The sequence below is a fragment of the Pelophylax lessonae genome (assembly GCF_965119305.1).
Source record: "Pelophylax lessonae genome assembly, chromosome: 7".
Taxonomy (NCBI): Eukaryota; Metazoa; Chordata; class Amphibia; order Anura; family Ranidae; genus Pelophylax; species Pelophylax lessonae.
Genome location: NC_138774.1, coordinates 161,614,614 through 161,630,835, shown reverse-complemented (window position 1 = coordinate 161,630,835; position 16,222 = coordinate 161,614,614).

The window sequence follows — 16,222 nt, the reverse complement described above, 5'->3', positions numbered from 1 at the left end:
AGGTTGCCTTGTGTGGTCCGAATTTTAGGTATTGATGTGGCGTGGAATCTGGGGGTCAGTTTGGCGGCAAAATCTAGGGCCTATCTTGTCTTTGTGTAAGTACAAGCGGGTACCCGTCCACCGAAGATACTTTTCAGCTTCAGTCGTGAGCGCTAAGTTTAGAGCTAGGCGGGACGAGTCCAAGCTAGCGAGAGAGTCTGCTGAGGGGTTAGCTTTATGTTGTTTAGAGGCAGCGAGAAAAACACTAGTCAAGGTAGCTACGTGCTGCTTGCGTTCACGTTTGAGCTGGGAAGATATTTGGATGAATTTCCCCCGGATCGTCGGCTTATGAGCAGCCCACAGGGATTCGGGTGAGATATCTCCCGTATCATTGTTACTAAAGTACTCTAATAGAGAGTTAGTGATGAGTGTACATCTGGCGGGATCGTTAAGGATGGAATCATTAAGGCGCCATCGGAACACTCGGTCAGAAAGTGGCGTTCTAGTGAGAATAAGTTGAACCATCGCGTGGTCCGAGAGCGCAGTCTCCCTAATTTTAGATTTCAAAGCAAGAGGAATCATGGAGGTCTTGATGAAAATGTGGTCAATTCTGGAGTAGATGCGATGTGGGGCCGAAAAATGTGTATAGTCTTTCGTTTTCGGATTAAGTTCCCTCCAAATATCCGCAAGATTAGAGGCGTATAGGGAGCGAGCTATTGTGGTGCTCTGTTTGGGCAGGCGTTTAATTCGGGAGGTACCTGGCTGGGAATGATCTACAGAGCGATCGAGGGCGATATTGGAATCTCCGCCCACCACCACAAAACCATCAAAAAGGGGTGTGAGCTTGTGAAGCATAGCGGCAAAAAATTTTGCCTGTCCCTTATTCGGAGCGTAATAGGATATAAAAGTATAGGTAGCATTGTCAATGGTACCAGTTACAAGAATATAGCGACAGTCAGGATCAACAACTGTTTTGGTCAATGAGAAAGCTATATGTCTGGCAATGCATACAGCCACTCCTTTTTGTTTTGTTATCAGCATTGGCTAAAAAGAATTTATCATATTTGTGGTGTAGGAAAGAGGGACGATAGCTTTTGGGGAAATGTGTTTCCTGCAGTAGCGCCACATCTATGCGCTGGGAGTGGTATAGCTGAAAGAGTTTCCGTCGTTTGACGGGTGAATTAAGACCCTGAGTGTTGTGAGATGTTATTGATAGATGGGGAGGTGTAAGCGTGGCAGTCATACTGGATCAGAGAGGGGAATCACCCCCCAAAGCGCTCGAAAACTTACCAAGGACAAGGAGTGTTGGGTTCCAAGTGTAGAGGTCAGCAGGTCTGTGCTTCAGCAAGACGGGACTACCCGGACATCGTGCAAAATGGGAACGTCGTCGGTGACAAGTAGAACTGATTGGGAAGCAAAGGAAGAGAGAGAGAGAACATGAGAGGGGGTAAAGAAATGACATGCAGAAGAGGGTGCGTAACAATTCCCATAGACAGTAGCCGTCATAATTAAAATGAAGGCATAAAACATGAAAGACATGAACAAAAATACATACAAAGACAACAAGAAAAAGGAAGAACGAGTTCCACAAGCCCATCTGAGCTTGAGAAGTCGCTTCCGATCCCCTCCGGGGGCACCCCCCCGGGGCTCCCGGCGAGGAAAACATTAAGCTGTCCAAGAGTAGAAAGCAATATCCACTCAGAGACAGGGTGAGGTGCAATAAAACCACCTCAGCCACACTGTAGGAGCTAGTGTGAGAGGGAGGGTAAAAAATTAACCTCCCCCCCATCAAACAATCGGTAGGAACTTAAAAACCAATTCAATAAACAGAGTAACCATAACAAGTCGGTGCTAGAAAAAAGAGTAAACCGAAGATCAGGCAATAGCATATGAGAACATCCAGCTGGCATTGGAGTATGGACCCCCCCATCCGGAGCCAAAGTAGGGTGGACCGGAAAGGAGGAGAGGGTGGGGGGAGAACAGGGAGAGGGCTAGGAGAGGGGTAGGAAGAGGAGGGGAGCCGGGGGGGGGAGGGAAGGGGGAGGGAAAACCATGTGGGGGAGGAGTGAGGGGTCCTCTCCATGAGAAGAATGGCCCCAAATATCTGGGAATAAGTGATGTCCACATCCAGTGTCACTCAGCAGAACAAAATAGACAAAAGGATAAAATCAGGATCCCAAAAAACAGGCTGGAAGGCCCGCGGGGAAAGGCCATGCTGGCCAAGGAAGAAAAAGGAGGCAGAGCGGAGGACCGCCCATAGAGTTCCGTTTAAGGTGGTCTGGATTCTCTAGAATGCTTGGACTGTTGCTTGGTCCACAATGGAGTTAGAGGGCTGGGAGGAGAAGGGCGTTTGGAGCCAGATGGGCCTCTGTGTTGACTTGGTGGTAGCTGATCATGGGAGATAAGGCCCAATTGGAGTAGAATCCTTTCACCATCCGGGAAGGAGGAAAAACCATAGGACTTGTTGCGGTAAGAAAAGTTTAGTCTGAAAGGAAATGACCAGCGATAGGTGATATTCTTTTGAGTAAGAGCTAAAAGCAGCGGCTTAAGAGATCTCCGCTTCTGAATGGTGTAGGGGGACAAATCCGCAAAAACCTGGATCTGGGCACCTTGTGTGGAGAGCTGGTCCGCATTGCGTGTAAGTCTCATGACCTCCTCCTTGACCGAATAGAAGTGAGGCTTAACAACAATGTCCCGAGGAAGACCATCAGCACGTGGTGACTGGCGGGCTCTATGGGCCCTGTCTAATTCCAGACGGTTATCAGTGATATCTGGAATGAGCTCCTTTAAGAATGTGCGAACAGCGGATTGAACATCCTTAATGGATTCAGGGAGCCCCCTGATGCGAAAGTTATAGCGTCTAGATCTATTTTCTAAATCATCAAGTTTAGCTGTGGCAATATCAAGCTGGTCTTGTAATTCCTGGATGCGGGATGAATTCTGATTCATCCTGGCTATGGTCTGGTCAGTCTTTTGTTCCACTAAGTCAATCCGGGATCCCAGGTGGAGGATATCCTGGTGGATAGAGGTGGTGATCTGTGTGGCAATTTGTGCTAGTCCCCTATCCAGCATCTTAGAGAAAGAAGCCATCAGGGAGGCAAAATCAGTGGGGCAGGGGAAAAGATCCTGTGTAGCAGCTCCGTGGGTGTCAGGGCTGTGGGAACAGTCTCCCATAGGGGATAGTGCAAAGTCTCCCAAGGTTCTCTCCAGAAGGGACTCAGTGGATGCAGGGGAGGGATATGGCTGATCCCCAGTACTCACTGTGGTGAGGAGAGGCGTGCAGTGGAGGGGGTCTGCTTGATCCTGATCTGCTATGGATTCGGCTGCTTCTGCGGCATTACCCGCGCTGTGGGGATGTGGCGCCGCCATGTTGAGGCTTCCAGGGGTCCGCAGGCAAGGCTCTATTTGGGACATTATGTCCCTCCGTGTCGGAATTCCAGTCATCCGGGCCGGCGCAGCGGGGTTCCAGTAACCGCTGACAGTGCGGGGGCGGCGAGCCGAGCTGTGAAGGGAGCCAACCAGGGCTGATATGGCTGAGGTGGCGCCGAGTCCCGAGATCAAGCGGCCATCTCGGAACAGACGCGCATGCGCTTCCCCATCTGAGGAATTTTCATTCAAATATACATCAGTTGATCAGGCTATCCAGTACATTATCAGTATGAGTAAGTATGGATGTCTTAAGCCGACATTTCCAATGCCCTCAAGCTTCTCCCCATATTGCCTTCCCTCTGGCAGTGGCATGGTATCAATTGGAGAGATCTGTATTTTTTTGCTACCAAACTTACATTTGGGTCCAAAAGTTGCCCCTGGTTATTTGATACCTTTGCACAGGCACTCAATTGGATTCTCATGCATGAAGCAAATTGTCAGGGGGTATTCACTATTTAGACCAGAGGTGTCCAAACTATGGCCCTCCAGCTGTTCAGGAACTACAATTCCCATGAGACATGTTAAATCTCTGACATTCACAGACATAACTAGGCATGATGGGAATTGTAGTTCCTGAACAGCTGGAGAGCCATAGTTTTGACATAGCTGATCTAGACGATTACCTTCTTATTGAAAGTCCTCAACAAGCCCCTACTGATCTACAGAAGCTCATGACACTTTTTTCTGCACTTAACATCCCAGTGGCAGCTAATAAAATTGAGGGCCTGGCTACTGCACTCACCTTTCTGGGGCAGCAATTTTTTGCACTCACTGGTTAGTAGGACCATGGCCAGATGAAAGGTCATCACTTTTTGAAATTTACCCTATAGTTTCTGCAGCACAGGTGTGGGGTCACCAATGGACAGGTTACATGCTAGTTTTCTTCACAGACAATCAGGCCACCTCCAAAATCATTATCAAAGGTAGGTCGAGTTCATTACTTATCATGTCCTTCGTGCGCAGGTTCATTTGGCTTTCCCTCCAATACAAACTTCATTTTCACTGCAAAATCATCAACGGTGTAGATAATACAGCCACGGATGCTTTATCATGATTTAATTATCCATTGTTTTTCCAGTAGGTTCCAGACATAGACGCCATCACCACTCCAGCCCGCACTACTCACTGTTAACAATGGATGAGATACTCACTGGACCTGTGCGGTTGTATTGATTGACAAGTCACTATCAACAATACACAAGAAAGGCATACAATACAATTTGGAATACTTTCCAATCATTCCAGTCTTAGTTTCCCAGTCTAAATTACTATGACATTAAATACCTGCTGGCTTTCGTAGCCTACTGCTACGCCCGGCTTAATATTTCTCACAACACCATTAAGACATATTTGGCAGGAATTCAGCACTTTGCATTTTTACTGCACTCCGATAGGCTCTCTGTTTTTCGACACATCCCATTAAGGCCATATTAAAAGGAATTCAGAAGAGTAGTCCCCTGCATTGGCCAGCTGGCTCCCTATTACCAGGCATATATTCCGCAACAAATCTGATATGCTTTCCAGGTCCCCCTTCGGGCTACTACCTAGCCTGGTCCTCAAGGCAGCCATTGATCTGGACTTCTATGAGTTCTTAAGACAACACAAATTTACATGTACTGGTACTAAGTCCCGTATTCTTCTAATTAAACAGTTAGTCAGATACCGCAACCATTTCCGGTTGCACTTCGACGTCTGCAAGACACAATAGACTGGAGCCAACACCGATATTACGTTTTTTGAGACCCATACTGCTTGGTGCCCGGTAGCAGTCCTAGACCAATTCATGGCGCAGTTGGCAGACAAACCCAAGGATAGCCCGCTCATACCATTCCCAAGTACACCACTTACTACAACACAGTTCATTAAACATTGCCGCATCCTCATAGTGAACCTAGACTTAGACCCTAAGTTATACTCTTTAGTCACATATAATACATACATGATTTGCTCGTACGGGTTTTATAATTACATATCTTCTGTTTTTCTATTACTCAGTAGATACTCTCATGTTCCACATTATGTGACCTACTAAGATGCAATGATATCCGTCGAACTCTGGTAAAATATATATTGTGTATGACTTTTATGGCACCAGTAGGGCATGTACCTGTTATTGTCTGTCTGCTCATCTTTTGTTATTGCTTGCTGTTTTTTACAATCTTCCATGATATTATATTCCGATGTAACTATATGGGCATGTTTACTGTACATGCACATTGTTTTGTCCTGTATATACTCTGTACATGTATATATACTTTGCTTGAGTGATCTATCAGTATAACTTTGTCCACTTGCTTCTCAATTTTTACCCTCTGTATCATCCCCCCGGTGCACACAGGGGACAAGATCTGCTCCTTTTCCAGGTCCACCTGCTACATTCCTGCCCGGGGTTGAGTGCCACCTTGTGGCTCACTCTCCCCGGCGGGCTTGACTGCGTCGGCGTGCCTGGAGCGCAGGCCCTCATCCAATGTTCCTCTTTGGGTGGGGCTATGCGCTCCAGACACGGGGGACCTCATTGGCCAATCGGACCGGCCCGCAGGACTGTTTGTTCTCGCCGCACAGGGTTAGCACGCCAGGATTACCGAGCTACCAGGTACTGATTCAACACTTCTCTTCCGCATCCTATCCAATTTTATTTTCTTAAAACGGTAAACAATCTCTGACCGATTCATTTACCTCCAGCTCTACTCACTCGCCAGTGACCCCTCGATCTTCAGTACTGGTCAGTATGTTTTCTGTTTTAGGGACTGCACAGCCCTTCTCCCATCCACCCACCACATCCACTGGCATGCCACTATCGGGTCATCACTTCACCTGACCCCCATTTCCTTGCACAAATGTTTTCTCGTGGGACCTCACTGTTGCATGGCACATCTTCCCTTCTCTCACCTCCTATCACATTCTCATGTTACCACTGTCCTTTGCTTTTTTCTCCCCTTTTTCTCACACACATCACCTGGTGCACCTGTCTCACTCTCACATCCATTACTTTCTTTTTCTTTCTTCTTTCTTCCCCCCCCCATCTTTCCTTCCTCCCCCCTCCTTCCTTTCTCTCTCTTTCCCCTCCCTCCCTCTTTCTTCCCTTCACTTGTTCTTTTTTTCCCTTGTCCTTTTCTCCTCCCCCCTTTCCCCCTTTTCCTTCTATCCCCTCCTTCCCTCTCCCCCCTCCCTCCCTCCTCCTTCCCCTTCCCCCCTTTCCTTCCCTTCTTTTTCTTTTTTTTCCTTTCTTCTCCCTTTTTTCCTCTTTTTCCCTCTTTCTACCCCGCTTTCTTCTCCCATTTCTTCTTTCTCACTGTTCTCCTTCTTCTCACATCCCCTTTTTTCTTTCTCTTGTGTTTCTTCTATTTCATTCTATTCTCTTCTCGGAGACCGCTTTACCAGTATTATCATTCTCTGACATATACAGTTGTGTTCAAAATTATTCAAAAATCGCAATAAGCGTATTTTGATTGGTTTGCGCAAAAGTTATTGCGTTTACTAACTATGGGAAAGATTTCTGTCATTTTTGGTGGTTTTTTTTTTAACGCGTAATGGCGGCGATCTGCGTTTTTTTTTGCGGGACTGCGACATTGCGGCGGACAGATCGGACCCTTGACTGACATTTTTGACACTTTTGGGGGTACCAGTGACATTACTGCAGTAATCAGTGCTATAAATATGCACTGTACTGTAAAAATGACACTGGCAGGGAAGGGGTTAATTTTATTGGAGAGGGAGGGGTTAATGTATGCCTGGTGCTTACTAACGTGTGGGGGGGGAGGTGACTGAGTGAGCCAGGGACAGATCGGATGTTCAGCTATGCTGAACACTCCGATCTGTCACTCCCTGTCACTTAGGAGATCCGCCCGCTCTGTTTACACAGGCGGGCGGATCTCCAAACTGGATTCCCCGACGATCGGGGCAGAGCAGCGGCGATCGCCGCTTCTCCTCCCCTGGCCCGACTCCCGCTGTGAATGAAAACAGCGGAAGTGCGCCTACAGGGGGAGGAGTCTGGCGACGTAGGTCTACGTCGTCAGACGATAACGAGCCACTTTGCCGCAGTAGTACTACGGTACTCAGCGGTAAAGTGGTTAATGGAGTCTGTGAGAAAAAGCTGCCAATTACTGTGGTGTCACCACATACCAATAAAGTAAAAAACTGTGAATAAATCGGCACTAATTCCAGAGTAAGCTGGATAATAATTATTACTTAATGGTTACAATAATTATTACTTTATGATTATGTAAATATAGTGTTATATTTGTGTTTATTTCTTCTGAGTGGGTTTCACACAGCTTACTCTGGAATAGAGATGGACGAACATTGGCCGGGGTGGTTTGCAAACGTCAGCCGCAAATTTTCTCAAAAGTCCGCGAACTGCAAGTTCGCGGTGGGTCCCATTGACTTTAATGGGAGGCGAACTTTAAAAACCTTTAGGTCATATTTGCAGCCACAAAAGACGTACTAGCTGTGCACAAATAGTCCCAGCACATGGACAATGTCATAACATAAGTATTGCAATTGGAAAAGTTGCCCTAAATTTTTTTTTTTTTTTTTTTTTTTACAGCAAAAAATATATATATATTTTTTTTCATAAATCAGCCAGAACTGACAGCAGCCGGTAAATACATGTCTAATACGTACATATAGGGTCCATTCACACATTTGTAAAATGAGTCCGCATCCATTCCACAATTTCGCAGGACCTTTACAGACCCATTGATTATCAATTCCAGTCTGAAAAATGAGGCATTCACAAGATAAAGAAGTAAGTGTTGGCCATTCCAGGCCCCAAAAATTAGCCCACATGTGTTTACCTGACAGCAAAGAACGTAGTATTCTGTGGCTGAATGTACATTAGGCATTCACAGGATACAGAAGTAAGTGTCGGCAAGTATTGGCCCCAAAAATTAGCCCACATGGGTTTACCTGACAGCTAAGAATGTAGTATTCTGTGGCTGAAGGTACATTAGACATTCACAGGATACAGAAGTAAGTGTCGGCCTGTATAGGCCCCAAATATTAGCCCACATGGGTTTAACTGACAGCAAAGAACGTAGTGTATTTGATGGCTGGAGGTACATTAGGCATTCACAGTATACAGAAGTAAGTGTCGGCCTGTATAGGCTCCAAAAATTAGCTCACATGGGTTTAACCAACAGTTCAATTGCAAATTGTGCAAGCTCTGGCCAGAGGTCAAGCCTGCCCACCCAGTAGTCCAGGGGTTCATCACTCCTCAGAGCGTCCACATCGACCGTTAACCAGATGTAGTCGGACACCTGTCGGACACCTTTTTTACGCTCCAACATTTGAGCCACAGAAGCCTGCCTTTTTCCAGAACAACGTGACAACGGCATCATGGAAGGTGGAATGTTGGACAACTGTGAGGAGATAGGAGAATAGGAGAAGGTGAAGGAGAAGAGGCTGGATGGTGAGAGCCTGGAGTGTGGCTTTGTGGGTTCTGACGGTGTTGCTCCCACTGGGCTCGGTGATGGGATTTCAGGTGCCTTCTTAAGGCGATTGTCCCTAGGTGAGTGTTGGGCTTACCGCGACTTATGCGTTGACTGCAAAGGCTGCAGATGGCAACACTATTTTCAGCAACGGAAATATTAAAAAAAGCCCACACTGCGGAGCCATGTGATGGCGTCCTGGGAGTGCCAGATGTGACTGTACATGGTTGATGGCTTGCTCCTGATACATTTGCAGTCTGCTTTGTACCTCTTGTGCAATGCAAGTTCTGCCTGCCTCTCCTCCCTATCTGCCAGTCCGTCAGTTCGCCAGTTCTACAAATAATTGGCCAGTAACTGTTGTCACTGTGTGTAGCACAGTTATCACAGCAAAAGAGGCCGAATTTTTGCAGCACTAAAATACAATCTTAGAAAAGTATACTATTAAATAACACCTCACTTCAATCTGTGGTATTGGGGGGCCACAGGTTTATCACGCCAGTTCTACAAATAATTGGCCAGTAACTGTTGTCACTGTGTGTAGCACAGTTAACACAGCAAAAGAGGCCACATTTTTGCAGGACTAAGATACAATCTTAGAAAATTATACTGTTAAATAACACCCCACTTCAATCTGTGGTATTGGGGGGCCATTGGTCTATCACAGCAGTTCAAAAAAATTGGCCAGTGAGTTTGGCACAGTGTGTATCAGACCTAACTCAGCAAAAGAGGCAATATTGTTGCAGGACACAAATAAACATGTAAAAGTATACTCAGATAACACCCCACTTCAATATGTGGTATTGGGGGGGGGGGCATTGGTCTATCACACCAGTTATAATTATAAGTGTTTTTGTCACTGTGTGTAGTATTGCTGCAGCAACGCTGTCACAATGCTGCACAGTGCACAATAATACTACTAATCCACTATAATATGTTTTCTACAAAGTATATTATACTGTGGATTACCCCCCTCCCCCACCCCCCTTTTTAGTGCACTGCACAGCAATACCAAAAAAATTGCAGCCCTTTAAATGACTTTTTTGGACATTAACAGAGCGATTTGTGTCACTGCAGATGCTGATCTCTAACTGCCCCTAAAGCACAGACTGAATATCTGACCCTACACTGAAGAGACTGTAATAGACCTATACCAACATTGCAGCCCTTTAAATGACTTTTGTGGACATTAACAGAGCGATTTGTGTTACTACAGATGCCGATTTCTAACTGCCTCTAAAGCACAGACTGGATACCTGTCCCTATACTGAAGAGAGACTGGACTTATGCCGAAATACCAGCCCTGAAAAGGACTTTTGTGGACATTAACAGAGCGATTTGTGTGTGACTGCTGCCGATCTCTAACTGCCCCTAAAGTGCCGACTGGATACCTGCCCCTAACCTGAGAAGATACTAGTAGACCTATACCGAAATACCAACCCTGAAAAGGACTTTTGTGGATCTTCACAGAGCTATTTGTGTCTGGCAATCTCTCCCTCATGAGCACAGCAAACCTCTCCCTACACTGGTAAAAAGCGGAATGTGAAATGGCCGACAGCTCAGGTCTATTTATAGGGTAGGGGGCATATCCATGTGCTGAAATGTTTTAATTGGCTGTCCCATTCCACCTGACGGCTGTGTCATGGGTCAAAGTTCTCCCCAATGTAAACTAATATGGCCGCCACAAACAACGCCATGTGTTCGCAAATTTTTCAGGTAGGGAACAAGAAAAACTCGACGCGAACCGGCCGCGGGGCGAACCGCAAGGCCATCCCTACTCTGGAATTGGCGCCAATTTTGTCACAATTTATATATATATATATATATATATATATATATATATATATATATAATACAATTTCTTTTCTTTTGCATACATGCTGTTACCAGAGCAGTACAGTGTCACCATGATGACACATTCATGTTCTGGGAAGGTGATCAGAATTTTTTTTTACACTATAATTGTTTATTACTGTGATGATCACTGTATAAGCAATTATTTTTGCTTTGTGAAGGGCATCCATTCATGCGCCTTTGAGTGCTATTGTGATAACTTTGATTGGCCACAGCTATCACATGGTACAGGTCCACTGTGATTGGCCCTGTATGATGTGATCACTGTGACCAATCACAGATGTTATCACAGAAGTACACAATGACTATGAATAAAAGCCATTGTTTACAACAGACATGTCATCGCTATGATTATTAACAACAATCACTTGGTACTAGGGCTGTGAACAGTGGCCCGGTACAACAATCTATGCTCCCCTGTGCCTGGTCGACACAGCAGATCCCAGATCCTACCACTGCATGGCTGCTAGGGCACAAACAAGGCACATGGCTGGGCGGACCTCATATTAGTGGTCTCGTCCAGCCAGATTTTTATAATAGGTCAGATGGGAGGTGGGTAAACGAATTATTTTCTGTGCAGCTGTGATCTAATCACATATATTGCCCATATGGAATACTACTGAGCAATGCTTTTGGATGGGAATTCTATGCATGTAAAATTGGATTGCCAGAGAGGTTGGCTTCCTGTACAAAATAGTAGCCAGACAGATATCCTCCTATACATATATATATCCTCATCCAAAAATAGTATTTACCCATATCACAATGCATAGTGAACTTAAGATTGAATTTATTGTTGTCCAAAACTCCCCTGAACTCTTGCAGTTCCTGTAACATTGCAGTCAACTCCACGAAGGCATCATCTACTGTATGTATGTGTGCCAACATAAAGGGTGGGGGAAGTACACAGATAAAGCCTCACATGAAAAAAATTCCCCCAGGTACAAGTTACTGTAAGGGAGTGCACAACATGTGCCCATAGCAACAACTTGCACCTGGAGGTACTGGGTAGTACTTAATAAGGATAAATTAATATTAGTAACCATATCAAAAGCTATTGAAAGACCAGGTTGATCGCTCCTGTTCTTGCAAAAAAGTTTCCACTATAGAAATAAATTTTTTATGTGGAAAGCTCAAGTATATTACCTCAAAATCTGTGGCTACCAAAAAAAAATCTGAGGGACTATGAATACCCTCTAAAATGTTTGGCAGATCCAGAGTGTCATTTACGAAAGAGGGTAACTTTCTAAAATGGGGAGGGGGGCCATGAAAATATCAACAAATTGGCTGGCTTTCTCTGTTAAGGATTCAATCCTGGTACGATAGGGTGACCTGGCAGTTGGTCCATACTTTTATGTGTTTTTGGTAGGGAGTAGAAGGTTGGCTACTTGGGCACTTAGTATTGGGATAATCGTAGGTGTCTTTGTCAATGAACACCTCTGAATAAGCCTCTCTGAGGATAGTTTTATATTCCCTTTTGACATTATTTAGTAGAGAAAGGGGTCCATGTCATCTTTTATTTTTCAAACATTTAAGAAATATTGATTCATATTGTTCATTAGTCATCAAGACTATGTTACCACCTTTGTCTGATGGTTTTATGACTGCATCATTCCTTTTTTGTATTTTTCAACAGGGCCTGTTTTTTTCTCTGGTTATGTTATCCTCCCTTACTCCTTTTGTGTTTTTTTTTGTTATCTCCTTGTTTGGGTGCCAGCTAGCTGGCTTGAAAAAGAGGTGTTGGCTTTGAAAAACATGTTGTCACCCCCCTGATATCCCTTTCGTGTTTCATCACTTACTGTCCTCACATGTGCTGCTTCCTGTCCTGAGGCTACCTCGTCACCCCAGCTACCGCACTGCACTCCTTACAGCAGAAGCTACATCTTGGGATCCTGGATGCCTCCTCCTCCCAGCTGCAGACTGATTGTGAACACACCGTGCTTGTTCACAACCATTGTGAACAAGCACGGTATGTTTGTGTGAAATGCGTCAACCTTGTCCTGTTGTGTCTGTCTGACTTGGCGATGAATAAAGAACTTTAACCCTCCTCTTATGTTAGGGTCAGAACCGACCCGTTTTCAGGTTTTGAATGTCTATAAGTATCACATAAATTTGTTTATTACATCAAGATTTTTTTACTTTGTCAGGAACCTCTATTTAAACAATGTAATAGAAAAATAATTCTTTTCACTAAATTATAAAATACTGTGGGGAAAATTAAGACGTTTATGGTGTTAGGGTCAATTCTGACCCAGTTATAATATAGGATTTTAGGACACTAATAAGTGCCAAAACTGAAATCATAAACACTCTCTCTGCTTAGTAACACTGACAGCCAATCACCTCTCAACCCTGTGAGCTGTAGTTAGGGAGGGGCCTATATCTTTGCCTGCTTGTCTGCTTCTCTAAACAAAGTGAAGAAACATAGGACCAATACATTTCAGAGTTGCTGACTTTATTTTACCATTTTTTAAATTTGAAAATGAGAGGTATGCTATCAAAAGAAAGGTCTAAGGGGTCACACCAAAAATATTAAAACCAATCTTTTCAAGGATAAAGAAGCCTAACAAGGTAACCAAGAGGTAAGAAACAAATTGGATGATAAATAATTGTTCAGAGGGTATTTTATGGCTGATTTAAGACATGGGTCAAAACCGACCCGTTAACTATCATGGATAGTAACAGAAAGCTATCATAAGAGGAGGGTTAACAAGCACTTCTTCAGCTGTGGTGTGTGGCCATGTTCTTGTTTGGTATCCTTATGTAACTACTAGTAACTGTAGAAATAGTGAAAGAGGGCACATAAGTCTTTATCCCACATAGGGTTAACGACATGAAACCCTTTTTTAGAAGATTGTGTGCTAACAAGATTGTTCTCCTCACAAGTTTTTTTATGAAAACCAATTCTATTCTACACAGCAATACAGCATCTTTCTTCACAAACCGTTGCAACCCTGTTCCCAATTAGGCTGTAAGAACATAATTATTTTCCCCTCAAAGTTCAATAACTTTAGCATGCAAATTTTCTTTATCCTCATGCATATATTTAGCCATGTTCTAATGCTGTAGTTTAAGGGAACTAGTGGGCTAGGCCTCCTATTCTCTAGACTATGGTCTGAAATATACTCAACATGGTTGCAGACAAAACACTTCAAGGCATTTTACAGGTGCAGGTCCAACTCCTGGAGACCCTGATGCAGATGGTTGTGAAGATGCAATACTGTACCGGAGACAGGTCATCTTCAGTTAGCATCCTCTCTGCCTCAGATGTTGCTGGTACTAGCTAACACCATGTTGGAACTGCAAAATGAGCTAAAGGCATAGACAGGGGTCATTGGTTCCCAAATAGAACTGTGCTTCTTCAGTGAAAGTTGAAGAATAGAGACACCATTTCAGAGTGGCACTGCTGCTGGGATTAGATGGCATGGTGTGCTGTTCTGTATCTTTCACTAGAGACTTATTTATGAGCTTAATCCTCAAATTGGCAACCATTTCAATCTCTCTTAGCCCACAGAGGTCAATAGGCTTTATTAGGATTGCCTCCTAAAGACAGTTACCTTCTCTTCAAAAGTTGCATCTTGGATTATTAGTCAAATAAAAGATAGAAAGGAAAAACTAGTAAGGGAACAATTATTTTCCAATACGTCACTTTAAGAAAAACAAAACTTTGCACTGAACATGTATTTTCTTTGTTGTAAGGTTTTATTGCCTAACCACTTAAGGATCAGGCCTATTCTGACATTTTTTGTTTACAAGTAAAAGTTGGTATTTTTTTCTAGAAAATAACTTGAAACCCCAAACATTTTTATGTCACATGTATTTGCGCAGAGGTTTTTCAAACCACCAGAAAGCGACGGGAGGGGACAACCCCTTCCACTGCCTGCCAGTGGAGAATCAGTCTGGGGGGAAATTTCAATACTGGGGTTAAGGCATCTAGCTGCAGCCATAACTCCATTATTAAACATCAAAGCCATGATGTATTTTCTCAGTTAGTCGGTTGGCAAATGGTGTTAATGTCTAAGAACTTCCACTGTTGTCTAATGCAGATTGGGTTCCTGAAGATACAGGGACTAGGGAGGCTGGATGTTGTTGAGGTATCTGTTGTGCATCTTCAGAAATTAACTAGCATGCTGGTGAATTAGGGTGACAACCCCAAAGTTCCCTAATGCAGACATAGGTAGAAACCAAGTCAATGGGAAAAATAACAACTTAAACATATCTAAAACCACCTTTAACCACCAAACATTTACCCATTGATCTGCATTTTACCTATAGGTGAAGTTTTAGCAAAGCAGAATCAGCCTGCTTACCTACCATGGTGAACCATCTTGTACCTCTATTTTGGCAAGGGTAATTTTGTTCACACGAACAAGCAGGAACCACAAACTGTTTAAGTAATAAAAAAAAATATGTCTGATGCTTGTTGACCACGTGTGTCTATATAACTATGAACAACACATGAAAATATTTTTTTTATAATCTTAATACACATAGACAATACTTCTTACATTAGGTTGATTACTTTCAGTACATTTAGATACTTTAAAAAAAATTATGGATTTTCTTTCAAGCAGCTTAAAAAGAACTGACAATGTGCAAACTGATAATAGCTAGTCTGATTTTTTTTTTTCATTTTTACTGTAATCAAATGATTGAAAGAAAAATACTGATTGGTTGTTAAACGTTACTGACTTTATCCTATTTATTATAGCTGTGCCCACATGTTCAACTTTGAGTATGTGTACTGCCCTCCTGCATTGTTTACAGCACAATTGTTTCATATTCTTTTATCTCATCTAGCTAAACACCATGCAATCACTTGGCTGACTGAGATAATTTCAAATGTTACACATTGATTTGATGCAGTTAGAGTTTCTTTATGATACAGAGATTGCTTTTTAGGGGACAAATGAAAGATACACATCCATGTAAACACTTGAAATTATTGTGAGCGCAATACTGTTTAGAATAAAATTGCAATCAGGGGTTTAAAAGTGGATAAATAATAACTGCTTGGTTTCCATCTTACTGATTAGATTCGAAATCAAAAAGACCAAAATTTCCTGATGAATGTGACATGCTACATATGTCTGCTCATGCAAAAACTGAAAACGATGTCTTTGGACGTTTCACATATAAGAGTTTAAAATGGCACATACATGTTTTAATTGATAACCACTGAAATGCTTTAAAATCATTTTTATTGGCAGGTCACACTTGAACAAATCAGCATTCAACTTTTATTTTTGTACTGCAGCAAATTGGTGGCTATTACAACATTTTTATTTTATACTGGATATTTTGGCAATAACCTGTTTTACAAGTAAGAAAAGATGCACAAAATAAATAAATACATACATACATATATACATTGAATTAAATTATAACAGCTATGCCACATACATGCTTATTCATGCATCTTCAATTCAGTTATATAAATTCCTTCTTTATTATAAACTGGTGCTACTATTTGTATAGAATAAACATTTAACTGAATAATTCAACAAATGCATTTGCAAATATAATCATTTTAA